This window comes from Taudactylus pleione, unplaced genomic scaffold (genome assembly GCF_031769625.1).
Source record: "Taudactylus pleione unplaced genomic scaffold, aTauple2 ptg000314l, whole genome shotgun sequence".
NCBI classification, from domain to species: domain Eukaryota; kingdom Metazoa; phylum Chordata; class Amphibia; order Anura; family Myobatrachidae; genus Taudactylus; species Taudactylus pleione.
The window spans coordinates 429,238-448,951 of NW_028284715.1; the positions used below are offsets into that span (position 1 = coordinate 429,238).

Genomic DNA, 19,714 nt, shown 5'->3' on the forward strand with positions numbered 1-19,714 from the left:
ACTCCAGACTGTGCTCTGACACAGCATGCTTCATCATCAGCTCCAGGCTGTGCACTGACAAAGCAAGCTCTACCATCAGCTCCAGACTGTGCTCTGATACAGCAAGCTCTACCATCAGCTCCAGACTGTGCTCTGACACAGCATGCTTCATCATCAGTTCCAGACTGTCCTCTGACACAGCAAGCTTCATCATCAGCACCAGGCTGTACACTGACACAGCAAGCTCTACCATCAGCTCCAGGCTGTGCTCTGACACAGCATGCTTCATCATCAGCTCCAGACTGTGCTCTGACACAGCATGCTTCGTCATCAGTTTCAGACTGTGCTCTGACACAGCAGGCTTCATCATCAGCTCCAGGCTGTGCTATGACACAGCAAGCTCTACCATCAGCTCCAGGCTGTGCTCTGACACAGCAAGCTCTACCATCAGCTCCAGGCTGTGCTCTGACACAGCAAGCTCTACCATCAGCTCCAGACTGTGCTCTGACACAGCATGCTTCATCATCAGCTACGGACTGTCTTCTGACACAGCAAGCTTCATCATCAGCTCCAGGCTGTGCACTGACACAGCAAGCTTCATCATCAGCTCCAGGCTGTGCACTGACACAGCAAGCTCTGCCATCAGCTCCAGACTGCGCTCTGACACAGGAAGCTTCATCATCAGCTCCAGGCTGTGCACTGACACAGCAAACTTCATCATCAGCTCCAGACTGTGCACTGACACAGCATGCTTTATCATCAGCTCCAGGCTGTGCACTGACACAGCAAGCTCTACCATCAGCTCCAGACTGTGCTCTGACATAGGAAGCTTCATCATCAGCTCAAGGCTGTGCACTGACACAGCAAGTTTATCATCAGCTCCAGACTGTGCACTGACATGGCAAGCTTCATCATCAGCTCCAGACTGTGTTCTGACACAGCAAGCTTCATCATCAGCTCCAGGCTGTGCTCTGACACAGCAAGCTTCGTCATCAGCTCCAGGCTGTGCACTGACACAGCAAGCTTCATCATCAGCTCCAGGCTGTGCACTGACACAGCATGCTTCATCATCAGCTCCAGGCTGTACACTGACACAGCAAGCTTCATCATCAGCCCCAGACTGTGCTCTGACACAGCATGCTTCATCATCAGCTCCAGACTGCACTGACACAGCAAGCTTCATCATCAGCTCCAGACTGTGCACTGACACAGCAAGCTTCATCATCAGCTCCAGGCTGCGCACTGACACAGCAAGCTCTACCATCTGCTGCACACTGTGCTCTGACGCAGCAAGCTCTACCATCAGCTCCAGGCTGTGCTCTGACACAGCATGCTTCGTCATCAGTTTCAGACTGTGCTCTGACACAGCAGGCTTCATCATCAGCTCCAGGCTGTGCTATGACACAGCAAGCTCTACCATCAGCTCCAGGCTGTGCTCTGACACAGCAAGCTCTACCATCAGCTCCAGGCTGTGCTCTGACACAGCAAGCTCTACCATCAGCTCCAGACTGTGCTCTGACACAGCATGCTTCATCATCAGCTACGGACTGTCTTCTGACACAGCAAGCTTCATCATCAGCTCCAGGCTGTGCACTGACACAGCAAGCTTCATCATCAGCTCCAGGCTGTGCACTGACACAGCAAGCTCTGCCATCAGCTCCAGACTGCGCTCTGACACAGGAAGCTTCATCATCAGCTCCAGGCTGTGCACTGACACAGCAAACTTCATCATCAGCTCCAGACTGTGCACTGACACAGCATGCTTCATCATCAGCTCCAGGCTGTGCACTGACACAGCAAGCTCTACCATCAGCTCCAGACTGTGCTCTGACACAGGAAGCTTCATCATCAGCTCAAGGCTGTGCACTGACACAGCAAGTTTATCATCAGCTCCAGACTGTGCACTGACATGGCAAGCTTCATCATCAGCTCCAGACTGTGTTCTGACACAGCAAGCTTCATCATCAGCTCCAGGCTGTGCTCTGACACAGCAAGCTTCGTCATCAGCTCCAGGCTGTGCACTGACACAGCAAGCTTCATCATCAGCTCCAGGCTGTGCACTGACACAGCATGCTTCATCATCAGCTCCAGGCTGTACACTGACACAGCAAGCTTCATCATCAGCCCCAGACTGTGCTCTGACACAGCATGCTTCATCATCAGCTCCAGACTGCACTGACACAGCAAGCTTCATCATCAGCTCCAGACTGTGCACTGACACAGCAAGCTTCATCATCAGCTCCAGGCTGCGCACTGACACAGCAAGCTCTACCATCTGCTGCACACTGTGCTCTGACGCAGCAAGCTCTACCATCAGCTCCAGGCTGTGCACTGACATAGCAAGCTTCATCATCAGCTCCAGACTATGCTCTGACACAGCAAGCTTCATCATCAGCTCCAGACTGTGCTCTGACACAGCAAGCTTCATCATCAGCTCCAGACTGTGCTCTGACACAGCAAGCTTCATCATCAGCTCCAGACTATGCTCTGACACAGCAAGCTTCATCATCAGCTCCAGACTGTGCTCTGACACAGCAAGCTTCATCATCAGCTCCAGACTGTGGGTCTGATTCAGAGCCGGACGCTCTGACCAGAGCGCTCGCTCTGAATCAGGGCCCTCCTACCTAAAAATGGAGCGGCCTCTTGGACGCTCGCATAGCTGTGGGTTACCACCCACAGCTTATGCGAACGACCATGATGATGGTCGCAATGGTCAAGACCATCGCGACCATCGGGCTTGCGACGAGACCCTGTGGTAGGGTCTCGTTGCCGCAAGCCCTGGAGTGCTTTCGGCTCTATCAGACATCACAAGTGATGTCAGTGGGGCTGGCTCCAGACGGAAGGCGTTCCCATGGGAACGCCTCCGTCTGGGCAGCAACGCCCCCGGCATGCCCATCAAAGGGGGCGTGCTGTCAGTCACCATCGACAGCACGCCCCCTTTGGTGCGAGACCCATAGCGACAGCTGGGAATATAAAGCGCTGGGGAATATGTGTGCACTATATAAATAACTGGTAATAAAATAAACGGCCATTCATGAATTGTAGCTCCAGGGCCATGCAGACCTTCATTTGGCACTGCCTAAACCTCAACTCTCAATGGGGGTGACCGTTGTCAGGCAGTTTGCGCTGCACTGTCTGCACATGAAGCTGCCTGTCTGTCACAGATTTGTACTGGTCAGACAGTGACAGGCAGCTGTTCTGTCAGTAGGGAGGCTGAGGTGCAGCTTGGGCTGGTTTTGTAAGAGACTGGGATGGAGGGACAGGAAGGAGAGACATTTAGTTGTGTGCCGTGATCTGCCCAAGGAAGAGCAAAGTCACAGATGACTGTCATAAAGCTCACCTGAGGCATATATATATATACACACACATACATACACAGACATACATACACACATACATATATATATATATATATATATACACATACATTTTCTGACGAGGCGTTTTCCAAATATATTTTCACGTATCTGAGATATATAGATGATGTGTTCATCCTCTGGACGGGAGGTATGGACAGATTAACATCTTTAGTTGAATTCATTAATTCTAGAGATTCACCAATCAGAGTTACATCACAAATGAGTACCAAGTCCATTAATTACCTGGATGTTCTGATCTCCATCAACAATAACCAACTCGGTACAGAAGTATATGTGAAACCTACCGACAAGAATACCTTGCTGAGGGCTAACAGCCACCATCCAGTGGCTTTGAAAAAAGGTCTCCCTAGGTCCCAAATGATCAGGGCGGCCAGAATTACCAGCAACCCTGTGGAGTTAGAACCAGCCTTGGATAAGGTGGTGAATAAATTCCTTGAGAGAGGTTACGACCCTCGTTTATTGGCACAACACAAAATGGAAGTTCTCAAAATTCCAAGGGAAACGTTACTCGCACCCAGTCTCAGAAATATGAGGGAGTGCATCCCTTTTGTGAACGAGTATAATTCTTCCAGTGCAGTTATTCCCAGAGCCCTTTGGCCGACTGTTTCCACTGACAGAAATTTACCTTGTTTCAGACATAAAAAACCTCTCACTTGTTACACAAGAGCCAGAAACATAAAAGAAATTGTGGTACACACCGATATTACAGGCTTCGAGCAGAGTTCTTCAACTCCCAGTAATGCAGGATTTTTGGGCAGGAAACCTGGATGTTACAAATGTCTTGGATGCACTACATGCAACCATATGATAGTGGGTCAATCATTTCAGCACCCACACTCGCATAGAATATATAACATTAGACACATCCTTTCCTGCACCTCCACTCATATAGTGTACCTCATTCTATGTCCATGCGGACTGGCCTATGTAGGTAAATCCATCCGTACGGCCAGGGAAAGAATGGCCCTACATAGGTCTGCCATCAAGTCTGCCCTAGCAGGTAAAATTTCAGAACAACCAGTGGCTAGACATTTAGCCGAAAAGAAGCACAAATTGAGCGACTTCAAGCATCAATTGATTGATCATGTTCCTAAAAGTTTGAGAGGAGGAGATCGCGCTGGCAAATTGTTACGGATGGAGGCACGCTGGATTTTTAACCTGGATACAATCAATCCGAAGGGATTAAATGAACAAATCCAATGGAATGTTTTTAATTAATTCTGAAAGTTGCTTTTTTACAACATAGGAATTATGAGTTTTCCTTATGGAGAACCATTCAGTTCTACAATACAGTGTATGTTTTAAGCACATGTAGATCTTTACACAGGCTCACTCATTTCACGATTTGATTTATTGCCGTATATATGGCATCTTATAGTTATTTTTCACATACACAGTTTAGGATTTTGTTCACACACGTTTTTGCCATACCTCAGGCATCTTACCTTCTATATAATTTTTAATATATATTTTTTTCTCGATTCACACACTGTTCATTAATTAAGTATTTATAACACACATTAATTACTTCATAGGTTCCTTGGTGCTTCCATTGTTACTTTGCCCCACTCGTACACAATGTGTTTTGCAACTTGTTGTTTTGATTGTAATTTGTGCAATATTTATACGTGCTGGGATTTAGTGGTATTGGCTATTATTGCACACTTTGGTGTTGACTTAGTTGTTACATCTTCATATGTTTCTGTCATGCTCCTCAGATCAATCACTCTTATCTTTCACACTTCACGGTGATTCACGTTTGTTTAGTTTAGAGCACTTTGTATTTTTTATGGCACTCTTGTTTTGCCTTACATCTTTTTGTTTTATCAGGGCTTCCGTACTGGGTAAATGTTGCTATGGCAACGGGACGCAGTCAGCGCCCTGACGTCACTGGGGAAGCGGTCTCTGATTTCCTGATGCACGGTGTTACACGCATGGCGGGATTCTTCTGTGTATTTAAGGTTAGTTATTTTTCATTTTTGTATGCCTTGACAAAGGGACACGTTTGGTCCCGAAACATTGGTGTCTGTTTCCATTACACGCTTGTTGCTTTACCAGTCTCAGAGTGCCTCTGTTTATTGGAAGGTGTATATACACATACATACACACAAATATATATATATATATATATATATATATATGATGCAGTCAATATCCTGCTGGAATCTCAACCACCGGAATCCCAAAGGTAAGTAGCGAGGGTAGGGCAAGGATTAGTGTTGAGGGTTACGGTTAGGCACTACAGGGGGAGGGTTAGGATAGCTACCAACAGGTGTCGGTATCCTAACCCTGGCAGGACGCCATTGTCAGGATTCTGACCGCCGGCATGCCGTACCCATTCCATATATATATATATATATATATATATATATATACATATACACACACACTAGCTGGAGTACCCGGCGTTGCCAGGGATTTTAAGAATGTTTGTTTACACATCATCCTCCAACAAACCTCTCCTTAGGCAGGCCTCCTGAAAAGTGTGACAAGCTTCCCCATCCACAGTCCTAAGGTCTTTGAAAGAAGTAGGACCTCTAATGGTGTAAAGCAAACTTTGGAGATAGAAGCATTCAGAACTTGTCGGATGTATAGTATACAAGATGACACCCATACTGCAGACACTGACTTTCAGACTAACAGGGAAAGGAAAGGATAAGACTATAAGACTAATGCAGTCGTCGTATGGAGACAGAAGCTAATTATTGGTCTTACATTATCATTTATAAAGGATTCGGGGGAGGAAAAGGTAGTTTGAGGAAGAATCACTTCAGGAATGCTTGTGGCTCTCAGCCAGCTTATATAAGAAAGAAAGACAGTATAATTTAGCTGTATATATAGCCTGGCTTACCTCTACTGACTTATATGTCATTCTTCTAAATTTGTCAGTGTATATGGATTAGGGGTGTGCACCGGCCACTTTTCGTGTTTTGTGTTTTGGTTTTGGATCTGGATCTTTCTTCGTGTTTTGGATCTGGATTGGTTTTGCCAAAACCACCCTTCCGTGTTTTGGGTTCTGGGTTTTGTGTTTTGGATCTGTATTTTTTTGAAAAAAAGCATAAAAACAGCTAAAATCACAGAATTTGTAGGTTTTTCTGCTCCTATGCTATTATTAACCTCAATAACCTTAATTTCCACTCATTTCCAGTCTATTCTGAACACCTCACACCTCACAATAGTGTTTTTTTGTCCAAAAGGTTGCACCGAGGTAGCTGGATGACTATGCTAAGCGACACGAGTGGCCGGCACAAACACGTGACCCATCTAGGCGTGAAACTGCAGTGGCAGACAGGATGGCAGTTTGAAAAACTAGGCCCCAAACTGTACATAATGCAAAGAAAAAAAAGAGGTGCAAGATGGAATTGTCCTTGGGCCCTCCCACCCACCCTTATGTTGTATAAACAGGACATGCACACTTTAACAAACCAATCATTTCAGCGCCAGGGTCTGCCACACGACTGTGGCTGAAATGATTGGTTCGTTTGGGCCCCCACAAAACAAGCTGGCAATTAATCTGTCCCTGCACAAACTGGCTCTACGGAGGCAAGATGTCATCCTCATCCACCGATTCCTCACCCTCTTCAGTGTGTACATCCTCATCCTCACAGAGTATTAATTCGTCCCCGCTGGAACCACAGGTCCCTCTGTACGTTCTGGAGGCTGGTCTCCCTGGAAGAGTTGATAATTCATTTTATGAACATCATCTCCACATTTTGTGGAAGCAACCTCCTACGCCTTTCGCTGACAAGGTTCCCGGCTGCACTAAACACTCTTTCGGAGTACACACTGGAGGGGGGGCAACTCAGGTAAAATAGAGCCAGTTTGTACACGGACCTCCAAATTGCTTCTTTTTCCTGCCAGTACAGGTACGGACTGTCTGACATGCCTACTTGGATGCTGTCACCGATGTAATCCTTTAACAGACAGACGCACGCTTGTCGCTGCTGCTTTGAGGATGCAAGTGCGGCTACAGCCCACACAATTCACAAAGACAGAAAAAAAAAAAAGAATATTTTTATTGTTTGTGGAGCGCACTTTGAGGGTTACACCACCCTTTAACAGACAGGCGCACGCTTGTCGCTGCTACTTTGAGGATGCAAGTGCGGCTACAGCCCACACAATTCACAAAGACAGAAAAAAGAAGAAGAATATTTTTATTGTTTGTGTAGCACACTTTGAGGGTGTCACCACCCTTTAACAGACAGACGCACGCTTGTCGCTGCTGCTTTAAGGATGCAGGTGCGGCTACAGCCCACACATTTCACAAAGACCGAAAAAAAAGAACAATATTTAAATTGTTTGTGTAGCACACTTTGAGGGTGTCACCACCCTTTAACAGACAGATGCACGTTTGTCGCTGCTGCTTTGAGGATGCAAGTGCGGCTACATCGCACACAAGTCACAAACACATTAAAAAAATAGTTTTTTATTTTTTGGAGCACTTTGAGAGTTACACCACCCTTTAACAGACAGACGCACGCTTGTCGCTGCTGCTTTGAGGATGCAAGTGCGGCTACAGCCCACACAATTCACAAAGACAGAAAAAAAAAGAACAATATTTTTATTGTTTGTGTAGCACACTTTGAGGGTGTCACCACCCTTTAACAGACAGACGCACGCTTGTCGCTGCTGCTTTGAGGACAGTATCATATGCAGTGACAGTAGACTTGTCAGAAATTGTTGGCACGTCCTTCAGTCCGGACCAGATGTCCAAACCAGCCCTTGACTTATGACACAGGCGCACGCTTGGCGCTGCTACTATGTTGATGCACGTGCGGCTACATCGCACACAAGTCACAAACACATTAAAAAAATAGTTTTTTAATTTTTGGAGCACTTTGAGGGTTACACCACCCTTTAACAGACAGACGCACGCTTGTCGCTGCTGCTTTGAGGATGCAAGTGCGGCTACAGCCCACACAATTCACAAAGACAGAAAAAAAAGAACAATATTTTTATTGTTTGTGTAGCACACTTTGAGGGTGTCACCACCCTTTAAAAGACAGACGCACGCTTGTCGCTGCTGCTTTGAGGACAGTATCATATGCAGTGACAGTAGACTTGTCAGAAATTGTTGGCACGTCCTTCAGTCCGGACCAGATGTCCAAACCAGCCCTTGACTTATGACACAGGCGCACGCTTGGCGCTGCTACTATGTTGATGCACGTGCGGCTACATCGCACACAAGTCACAAACACATTAAAAAAATAGTTTTTTAATTTTTGGAGCACTTTGAGGGTTACACCACCCTTTAACAGACAGACGCACGCTTGTCGCTGCTGCTTTGAGGATGCAAGTGCGGCTACAGCCCACACAATTCACAAAGACAGAAAAAAGAAGAAGAATATTTTTATTGTTTGTGTAGCACACTTTGAGGGTGTCACCACCCTTTAACAGACAGATGCACGCTTGTCGCTGCTGCTTTGAAGATACAAGTGCGGCTACATCGCAAACAAGTCACAAACACATTAAAAAAATAGTTTTTTATTTTTTGGAGCACTTTGAGAGTTACACCACCCTTTAACAGACAGACGCACGCTTGTCGCTGCTGCTTTGAGGATGCAAGTGCGGCTACAGCCCACACAATTCACAAAGACAGAAAAAAAAGAAGAATATTTTTATTGTTTGTGTAGCACACTTTGAGGGTGTCACCACCCTTTAACAGACAGACGCACGCTTGTCGCTGCTGCTTTGAGGACAGTATCATATGCAGTGACAGTAGACTTGTCAGAAATTGTTGGCACGTCCTTCAGTCCGGACCAGATGTCCAAACCAGCCCTTGACTTATGACACAGGCGCACGCTTGGCGCTGCTACTATGTTGATGCACGTGCGGCTACATCGCACACAAGTCACAAACACATTAAAAAAATAGTTTTTTATTTTTTGGAGCACTTTGAGAGTTACACCACCCTTTAACAGACAGACGCACGCTTGTCGCTGCTGCTTTGAGGATGCAAGTGCGGCTACAGCCCACACAATTCACAAAGACAGAAAAAAAAGAACAATATTTTTATTGTTTGTGTAGCACACTTTGAGGGTGTCACCACCCATTAACAGACAGACGCACGCTTGTCGCTGCTGCTTTAAGGATGCAGGTGCGGCTACAGCCCACACATTTCACAAAGACCGAAAAAAAAAGAACAATATTTTAATTGTTTGTGTAGCACACTTTGAGGGTGTCACCACCCTTTAACAGACAGACGCACGCTTGTCGCTGCTGCTTTAAGGATGCAGGTGCGGCTACAGCCCACACAATTCACAAAGACAGAAAAAAGAAGAATATTTTTATTGTTTGTGTAGCACACTTTGAGGGTGTCACCACCCTTTAACAGACAGACTCACGCTTGTTGCTGCTGCTTTAAGGATGCAGGTGCGGCTACAGCCAACACATTTCACAAAGACCGAAAAAAAAAGAACAATATTTTTATTGTTTGTGTAGCATACTTTGAGGGTGTCACCACCCTTTAACAGACAGACGCATGCTTGTCGCTGCTGCTTTGAGGATGCAGGTGGAATCTAGACGGGATTTGGAACCGGGGACACACTACCTCCATCAATTGTCTAAATCCCACGCACTAATGGCGGATACCGGACGCACGTCTAACACCAACATAGCAGTCAAGGCCTCAGTTATACATTTTGCTTCATGATGACTGCTGTCGTACTTCATCCTCATCGCTAGGGACTGTTGGAGGGTCAATTGTTTAGTAAAAGTAGTGATGTTCCTACTTCCTCTCTGGGATGATGAACAACTCCCAGCAGCAGCAACAGCACTAGGAGGAAGTGGTTCTTGATCTTTCCCTATTTTATTTTTATCGGAGAAAGTTTGGTCCTCCATTTATGTTATATTGATATATACGTGCGGCTAAAGCGCACACAAACACAGAAAATATTTTTTTATTTTTGCTGGAGAGTAGTGCACTTTGTGGGTTACACCACCCTTTAAGAAATGAGCCAGCCGGCTCTTTACTTATGACACAGGCGCACGCTTCGCGCTGCTCCTTTGTTGATGCACGTGCAGCCACAGTGCACACAAGTCACAAACACAGAAAATATATATTTTTTTGGTTTGGACTGGAGTGTACTTTGGGGGTTACAGCACCCTTTAACGGTCAAGCCAGCCGGCCCTTTACTTATGACACAGGCGCACGCTTGGCACTACTTTGTTGATGCACATGCGGCTACTGCGCACACAATTCACAAACACAGAAAATAATTTTTTTTTTGGTTTGGACTGGAGTGTACTTTGGGGGTTACAGCACCCTTTAACGGTCAAGCCAGCCGGCCCTCTACTTATGACACAGGCGCACGCTTGGCACTACTGTGTTGATGCACGTGCGGCTACTGCGCACACAATTCACAAACACAGAAAATATTTTTTTTTGGTTTGGACTGGAGTGTACTTTGGGGGTTACAGCACCCTTTAACGGTCAAGCCAGCCGGCCCTTTACTTATGACACAGGCGCACGCTTGGCACTACTTTGTTGATGCACGTGCGGCTACTGCGCACACAATTCACAAACACAGAAAATAATTTTTTTTTTGGTTTGGACTGGAGTGTACTTTCGGGGGTTACAGCACCCTTAACGGTCAAGCCAGCCGGCCCTTTACTTATGACACAGGCGCACGCTTGGCACTACTTTGTTGATGCACGTGCGGCTACTGCGCACACAATTCACAAACACAGAAAATAATTTTTTTTTTAGTTTGGACTGGAGTGTACTTTGGGGGTTACAGCACCCTTTAACGGTCAAGCCAGCCGGCCCTTTACTTATGACACAGGCGCACGCTTGGCACTACTTTGTTGATGCACGTGCGGCTACTGCGCACACAATTCACAAACACAGAAAAAATATTATTTTTTTAGCACTTGGTGGGAGCACCCCTGATGGACAGAGCACCCCCTGGACAACACTACAGCACCCCTTTAGGACTGGGACACTGCACAGGACTTTGGAGTGGACACAGCCCCTATGGAGAACTGACTGCACAACACAGTCCAGCCAGCCCCTATGGACTTTTAAGTAGTGGACACAGCCCCTATTAACAACAGCAGCACAGCACAACACAGCCAGCCCCTATGGACTTTGAAGTAGTGGACAACAGCAGCACTACACTACACTACACTACACTACACACACAGCCCTAGCTCCCACCCTCCCTCTTCACTGTCCACAGCCGAGTGAGAAAATGGCGCCGACGCGGGTACCTTATATAGGATCCAAAACCCGCGAGACTCGGAAGGCGGGATGATGACGTTTTGCCTCGATTTCAGATCCGAGTCAGGGGGGAAAAGTCGAGCCTGACTCGGATCGGACTCGGATCGGGGGGCCTCGGGGGGGTTCGGATTTCAGAAATCCGAACCCGCTCACCCCTAATATGGATATATATTTGCAGCAATATTACTAAGGAAGTTTGTGTTGAACTTTAATGGACTTTGAACTTCCTTTTGTGCTGCCAAGTGATACTGGGATTTATGCTCAGGTGGTTCTGGACATATTAAGGACCTTTGGCCCTCATTCAGACCCACTCGCGAGCGGCTGTCCGCTCGCAAGTGGGTCGATGGTCTGCACTGCGCATGCGCACGATGGAGGGAGCTCCGTCGTGCGCATGCGCGAGACGCGCCGAGCGAAGGACTTTCCTTCGCTCGGAGTGTCTCATCAAAGGGGGCGTGCTGTCGATGTTGACTGACAGCAGGTCCCCTTTGGTGGGCGTGCCGGGGGCGTGCCTGCCAGACGGAGGCGTTCCCAAGGGAACGCCTACCTTCTGAAGCCGGCCCCAGTGACATCACTAGTGATGTCAGTGGGAGTGATTTTGGCTCCGATAGAGCCAAAATCACTCCTGGCCTTGCGGTTGAAAACCTCAACCGCAGGCTGTTGCTCGCAGTGGCGATGGTCGCAATGGTCAAGACCATCGCGACCATCATCCTGCACGCTCGTATATGCTGTGGGTGGTGACCCACAGCTATACGAGCGTCCAGGAGGACGCTCCATATTAATGGAGGTGGGCCCTGATTCAGAGCGAGCGCTCTGGTCAGAGCGTCCGGCTCTGAATCAGGGCCTTTATCTGCTACATAAATGAATTTCATAGGCAGAGACTAAAATACTGAGCAACATTTTATGTGTAAAGGTATTAAACTTTATAATAGTTTATATTAGTGTAAAAGGTATTCCATTTGCATATGGAAGTAAAATTGGTGTTATATATGTAGTGAATCTTGTATCAATATGTTTTTCCTCTGAATATAATACATATGTAAATACAAAGTGTTAACCTACTATAAGCAGTGTGCAATACTTACCTCTAGGAATTTCAAGAGTGTCATCGAGTGTGGAAAAAAGTAACAGGGGGTCAATTCATTATAGTAAAGTGTTAATGCACCATGCACCAGTATTGTATGAATTACATGTCACATTAAATTCATCATATTACACCATATAACTCAAACAGGACATTCCTAGGCTAGCCCTATAACCCCAGCCTAGGTGGAGGCACATATATTGTTAAGTATAGTATTTGGTAACCTAGGGTCTCTTTATAAGGTACAGGAGAGAGGGTTACATAAATATGAATAATACAGGATTTAGCAGGGGTAGACACTCCAGCTCTGTGGTACAGTGTTTATAGGTGAGACTATGGTATACTGGTGGCAATTTGAATAATCAAAATGAAGTAATCTCTTTTCTACTCAGGTCTAATATATGAAACTTATCGATTTGGATTGTCCTGCATGTACAAATAATTCAATAAAAATACCATAATTGCTGTAAAATTAAACAGAAATCTTTGTGTTCAGTGGAGTTACGCAAACCACTTCAATCATCAATATAACATTGGATTGCTTAATGGTAGTCACGCACAGTGGACATGTTTTCTCCTAATATGATCACATAGCAGTTTGTGTGCTCTGGGCCTGATTCAGAGCCGGAGGCTCTGACAGAGCGGTCGCTCTGAATCTGGGCCGGCCTTCTGTTTTTTTAGAGCGACCTCCTGGCCGCTCGCATAGCTGTGGGTGACCACCCACAGCTATAGCGAGCGGTCAGGAAGATGGTCACGATGGTGGTAGGGTCTCATTGCCGCAAGCCCTAGAGTGCTTTCGGCTCTAACAGAGACGAAAGCACTCCCACTGACATCACTTGTGATGTCAGTGGGGCCGGCCCCAGACGGTAGGCGTTCCCATGGGAACGCTTCCGTCTGGGCAGCCACGCCCCCGGCCCGCCCACCAAAGGGGGCGTGCTGTCACTCAACATCGACAGTACGCCCCCTTTGGTGCGAGACCCGGAGCGACGGATTGCCCGACGCTATCCGGGTCTCGCGCATGCCCACGACGGAGCCTGCTCCATCGTGCGCATGCGCACTGGGCCACCATCGACCCACTTGCGAGCACATAGCGCTCACGAGCGGGTCTGAATCAGGCCCTCTGATCTCTCAGTTCAGCCATGCAGCCAAAACGTCAGTGCAACCAAACCTTTGTGCGTCAGCCAATCATACAAATCTTTCGGATGCATAACAAGTGCAAGCACATGACCATGGCTGCCATGAGGAATGTCGGTCATTGACATTCCCGACCTGACTCAGAGATGCGCGCTACTGCAGCAACTGCAACTTATTGTGGAGTTGCGCAGCGGTAATATGCAATTGCTGGTTTAAGCCTTTCCCTAGTGTACTAGTGAGCGCTAGAGATTGCAAGCACTGAAACGCCCACTTTCCATGCGGTGCAAAGAAAAACTAGTGATGTTGCTGAGTGGCACACTGCGACCTAACAGCTAATTATATTGTAACCAGTTACAACCAGAGAGGAGAAACGGAGCAAGGTTCAGGCAACTGCATCTTTTCAGACACATACATATGCTAAAGGTAGGGATGGCCAAGGAGAGGGTCACCATCGATGCTCAGCTTCTGTGCTTTACTTTGATGGCATGACACCATTGACGGGAAAGCATTGATGGCTTCACCCATCGATTGGTACTACTGCTGTTGGCAGTGGGCCAATGAGGGAAGGGGGCTGGACTGAATGAGGCAGGGCTAAGCACATAAGGGGTGGGACTGAGCAGAGTTCTAGGGTGGAGCTAAACTCCGTTCCCCTGCTCCGACAAATAAAAAGAAAAACATTGCCGTCTTTTTGCCGTCAATGGTGGTGAACCATCGGATCTATGACACCTGTGACAAAACCATCGACCATTGGTGGAAAATCATCGACGGTTGTTAACCATCAATGGTCGATGGTCATCCCTAGTTTTACGGCAGGTGCAAATGCACACTCATGATGATGACTAGTAGTAAACTAGGCATATTTGCTGCACACGCAGACCTGGAGCCTGATTCTGCAAGGATCGCGCTGCTAAGACGCACACAGTCGGACGATTTTCGTGATCTGCAAATGCGTATGCATCGCAGTAAGCATTCGTGAACTAGCCACTGCGATCGGGAATGAGATCGCAGTGTGTACGCAGACCTATCCCAGAGTGATTGACAGGAAGTACCGTTTGTGGGTGGTGACGGGGGGGTGATCGAGCGAACGCAGGCGTGTCAGTGCGTTTGAATGCCATTACAGGAGCGTGTATAATTGAGCCCCTTGCGACGGCATACTTAGCCTGAGCCCTAGATACCGACAGGAAGTTTAGCAGTTTGTGAGTGAGGTCTGACCTGCCTTAATTGTGTGTGAGGCTCCGATGGTACCCGATGGTACCGATGTTTTTCGCAGGCTTGCAAGGTATTACGGATGTGAGTAAAGGGAAGTGGGCGTCTTTATGTTGTGCTGAGGCGGCATTGTGATCGCTGTCATTTGCATAATTTGAACTGCGTACACGCTTGCTGCCGCGATCGCACCAGCAACCCATGCTGAATCAGGCCCCTAGATGCATGTTACGATGATTACGGTGCTGCATATGTGCGGAAATGCATATTTATTTGCATCCACTGTTCTCACCCAAATTTCTCCCTGACCAGGGCTAGAGCCATTGCAGCCACCACTTGTCCAGGCCCAAAGAAGGATTGTGCATTGTGTATATATTCTCCGGGGTATCATGTGTAACAGAATCAGTGGAAGCAAAACATCCACACAGGAGAATCCATCTGTACAGCTAACATGTTTATGGACAGGAACTGTTATTAATCACTTTGACCATTGCCAGGAGGATTACACACAGAGGCAAAAATTCCAGCCCTGATCTGTGTGCCACCCAGCCAGTCAGACAATTCATAGATACGTCCCCTCTATCCACTGCCCTTGCCCATTACATCTGGGGCAGGGTCACAGCTGCAGAGCGATCTCCTTGTGGCTTTGCTGAATGAATGGTCGTAGCGTCTACTCTCCAGCCCTAGGACTGAGCTGTCATCCTACTCACTGCTCACTGCCCTAGAGCTGGATCACTTGCCTACCAGTCCAGTGCAATATTCTGAGATTTCCTGGTGACATGCAGGGGAGGACAGACTCCTGCCATCATATCTCTACCAGCAGCCTGCCAGATGCCAGGGACACTGCTATCACTTCTCTGCCATCCTTCCCAGGGATAACTTTTCTCCAGCAAAGGAACTGAGAAAGGTACATTTTATACACAGCTGTGCTTCTATGTTTACCTGTGAGTGACACCTAGAACAGGATGTGGGATATACAATTATCTGATTATTCGCATTTTGGGCCTGATTCAGCAAGGATCGCGGCAGCAAGCACGTAGGCAGATTTGCTGCGAAATTATGCAAATGACAGCGATCGCAATGCCGCCGCAGCACAACATAATGACGCCAACTTCCCTTTACTCACATCCATAATACCTTGCAAAAACATCGGTACCATAAAGTACCATCGGAGCCTCACCCACAATTAAGGCAGGTCAGACCTCACTCACACACTAATAAACTTCCTGTCGGTATCTAGAGCTCAGGCTGCGAATGCCATCGCAGGGGCTTAATTATACATGCCCCTGTAATTGCGTACAAACGCACTGGCACGCCTGCGTTCGCTCGACCCGCCCTCCCCATCACCACCCACAAACGGTACTTCCTGTCAATCACTCTGCGATGGGTCTGCGCACACACTGCAATCTCATTCCCGATCGCAGTGGCTAGGTCGCGCACTGCAATGCATACGCAGATCGCGAAAATCGTCCGATTGCGTGTGTCTTAGCACTTGCCATCCTTGCTGAATCAGGCCCTTTGTTAGATAATATTTAGATTGTGATATAGGGTAGAGCAGTGATCCTCAGCAATGCATATTATTACTCAGACAATAGTTTAGGGGTCTTACTGCAAATTTCGTCGATAAAGAATCCTTATTATCTGGGGCAGACTGCAAGAAATAATAAATATGCCCCTGAAAACAGCTGGGATAATGTATCTTTTGGTTAAATAACCTCCATAACAATTATCCCTGGTGTGCTCTGGAGTGGACAGAAGAGCTTGCACTCATACCTGAAGCAGAACTCAAAAACTCTACTTTAGAATGTAAGCTTTTCAGAACTGGAGTCTCTTACCTGCTGCGACACTTAATGCATATTTGTACATTGGTGAGGAATATGTTGGTGCGAAATAATAATAATAATAACTGTCATTTTCTTAGCTCCCTCTGTTTGGTAGAGCGGCAGTTGTTACATGGCATTACATCCTGTTGCACAACAATCAGTGCCTGTATTATTAGTAATTAGATGGGACGAGTGATGTCGGTAGACGATGGGACACTCTGCATCTGATTCTGATGCAAACTGAGCGAAATATCTATCACCAGGTCAGACCTGGCCGCAGTGCGCAGTTCTTGCAGACGGACAGCGCACCCCTTGGTCTGACACCGCCCTGTTTGTGTTGTATACCTTGCACGGCTTTGCTCTATATGTGATCAGAAACCGAGCGCACGCACACATTTACTTGCACGCATTTTGAACGTATCAAACCTTTTGACCGAAGAGGCAGAAAGGGAGATGGCGAGGGTCATTTGAGGTATTTTTTGCACCTGCTATAGGGCAAATTCTATACATGATGATGGCGACTGGTCATAAACGAAGTGCCTACGCTCATGATGAGGATCTGGATGGGTACCCCTGTGCATAATGTATGTAAATAACCAATTTTTGCAGTTTTTTCTTATAAAGTAATTTGCACCCTTTTTGAAAATAATTCTGCATCCAAAAAAATCCTTGCGATACCCACAAAATATAGCATGGAGATAAATATTATCCAGATATTCACATTTTGTAACATTGCATTTATATTTCAAACAGCATAGAAGATTCTTTTTATCTCAGGGTCCTTTAAAAATAATATTTTTTACTACAGGTTGAGTCTCCCATATCCAAAATGCTTGGGGCCAGGGGTATGTTGGAATATTTGCATACCATAATGAGATATATTAGGAATGGGATCCCAATCTAAACACAGAATACATTTTTGTTTCATATACGCCTTATACACACACCCTAAAGGTCATTTTATACAATATTTTCAATAATATTGTGGCTCAAGCAAAGTTTGTGTACATACATGAAATTCATTTATATTTCATATACATGCACTGTTGGGGATCCTGAGGACTGAGTTTGAGAACCTGTGTACTAATCCAATGTAATCAGAAGGCAGGGACGAAACTAGGATATCTGTCACCCGGTGCAAGGTAGCAATTTTGCGACCCCTCCCTTCCTGTACCTGGATTTTGTCCTTGCTCCTCCATAAGGAATTGCACTAGTCAAACGTCCCTGGTATAGTGACTTACATTATTCCACACACAATAATGCTCATTACACATAATGCCACACACTATAATGCCTATTACCAAAGTGCCACTTACATATTTGCTCAACACCATTTTATGCCCCACAGTAAGGCTTCTAATTACTTTAAAATTACCTGCTCGTTGTCAGGGCTTTTATGCTCGTTGCCAGGGGGTTCCATGCTCGTTGCCAGGGGGTTTCATGCTCGTTGCCAGGGGGTTTCATGCTCGTTGCCAGGGGGATTCATGCTCGTTGCTATGGGGTTTATGCTCGTTGCTATGGGGTTTATGCTCGTTTCCAGTTGTTACATGCTCATTGCCATGGGGTTTATGCTCATTGCCATGGGGTTTCCATACCTCCCAACATGACCCTCTCCAGGAGGGACACAATGCTCTGGTCCTGGACTTCCCTGGTAAGAGGCGGGGCTGCAGCACAGTTCAAAATTCAAATAGGGGAGTCACACCAACTGTCATTTCACACACTGCCAAACATCACTGGCTGGGACTCACTAGCAGTTGGTGTGACTCCCCTATTTGAATTTTGGACTCTGCTGCAGCCCCACCTCTGGAGCCGCCACCAATCATAAATTACCAGGGAAGTCCAGGACCAGAGCATGGTGTCCCTCCTGGAGAGGGTCATGTTGGGAGGTATTGGTTTCATGCTCATTGCCAGGGGGATTCATGCTCGTTGCTATGGGGTTTATGCTCGTTGCTATGGGGTTTATGCTCGTTGCCAGGGGTTACATGCTCTTTGCCATGGGGTTTATGCTCGTTGCAATGGGGTTTATGCTCGTTGCCAGGGGATTTCATGGGAGAAGATGCAGCTTTCAGCGTCTTCTCCCGGCACTTGTGCTGGCCTAACAGACGCTAGAGGTCCCTTTTTCACCCCCTGCATTCCGACACCCGGTGCACGTGCACCTCTAGCCCCCCCTAGTTGCGGCCCTGCAGAAGGAATTATTTTGCAGCATCCATTCCTATAAACCAGTGGTTCTCACACTCTGGGCCTGATTCAGACCCGCTCGCAAGCGGGTCGATGGTGGCCCAGTGCGCATGCGCATGACGGAGCAGGCTCCGTCGTGCGCATGCGCGAGACCCGAGACACAAGTGATGTCAGTGGGAGTGCTTTTCGGCTCTGTGAGAAGACCTGGAAAACATGCACTGTTTGGGGTCCCGAGGACCGAGTTTGAGAACCTGTGCTACACACCATTATATTACTGGTATCTACACTGTAGGGGGTAAATTTACTAAAGTGAGAGATTTTAGAAGTGGAGATGTTGCCCATAGCAACCAATCATATTCTATCTATTATCTTCTAGAAGGTGCTAGTTAAATGTTAAGTAGAATCTGATTGGTTGCTATGGGCAACATCTCCACTTCTAAAACTCTCACTTTAGTAAATATACCTCTAGGTGTCAGATTCAGTGTATTCCGACAGTAGCAACAAGGTTTCTATGGGGGATGCGATGGTATCAGAATGACCAATTTCCGGAATGTGAAGCATTCCAGAGCTCGCCCCCCCCCCCCCCCCCCCCCCGATGGTGTCATGTTGGTGTAGCCTATAGGTTACAATGCATATAAATTACCTTGAGAGGGTTTTGGAGGAACCCTCCCTGGTAATGGCTGACACACATCCATGGTGTGCAGACCGCGCATGC

General features: G+C 47.0%; 1 protein-coding gene across 1 annotated transcript in view; it reads left to right on the top strand.

The window, feature by feature from the left end:
* The first annotated feature begins 5,297 nt into the window (after window positions 1-5,297).
* Window positions 5,298-19,714, top strand: part of LOC148510580 (gap junction gamma-1 protein-like) — a 165,187-nt gene continuing 150,770 nt past the window's right edge. Inside the window, exon 1 of the mRNA XM_088442573.1 lies at window positions 5,298-5,320. The gene's annotated coding sequence lies outside the window, so the exon portion shown is untranslated. The remainder of the gene's footprint in view (window positions 5,321-19,714) is intronic.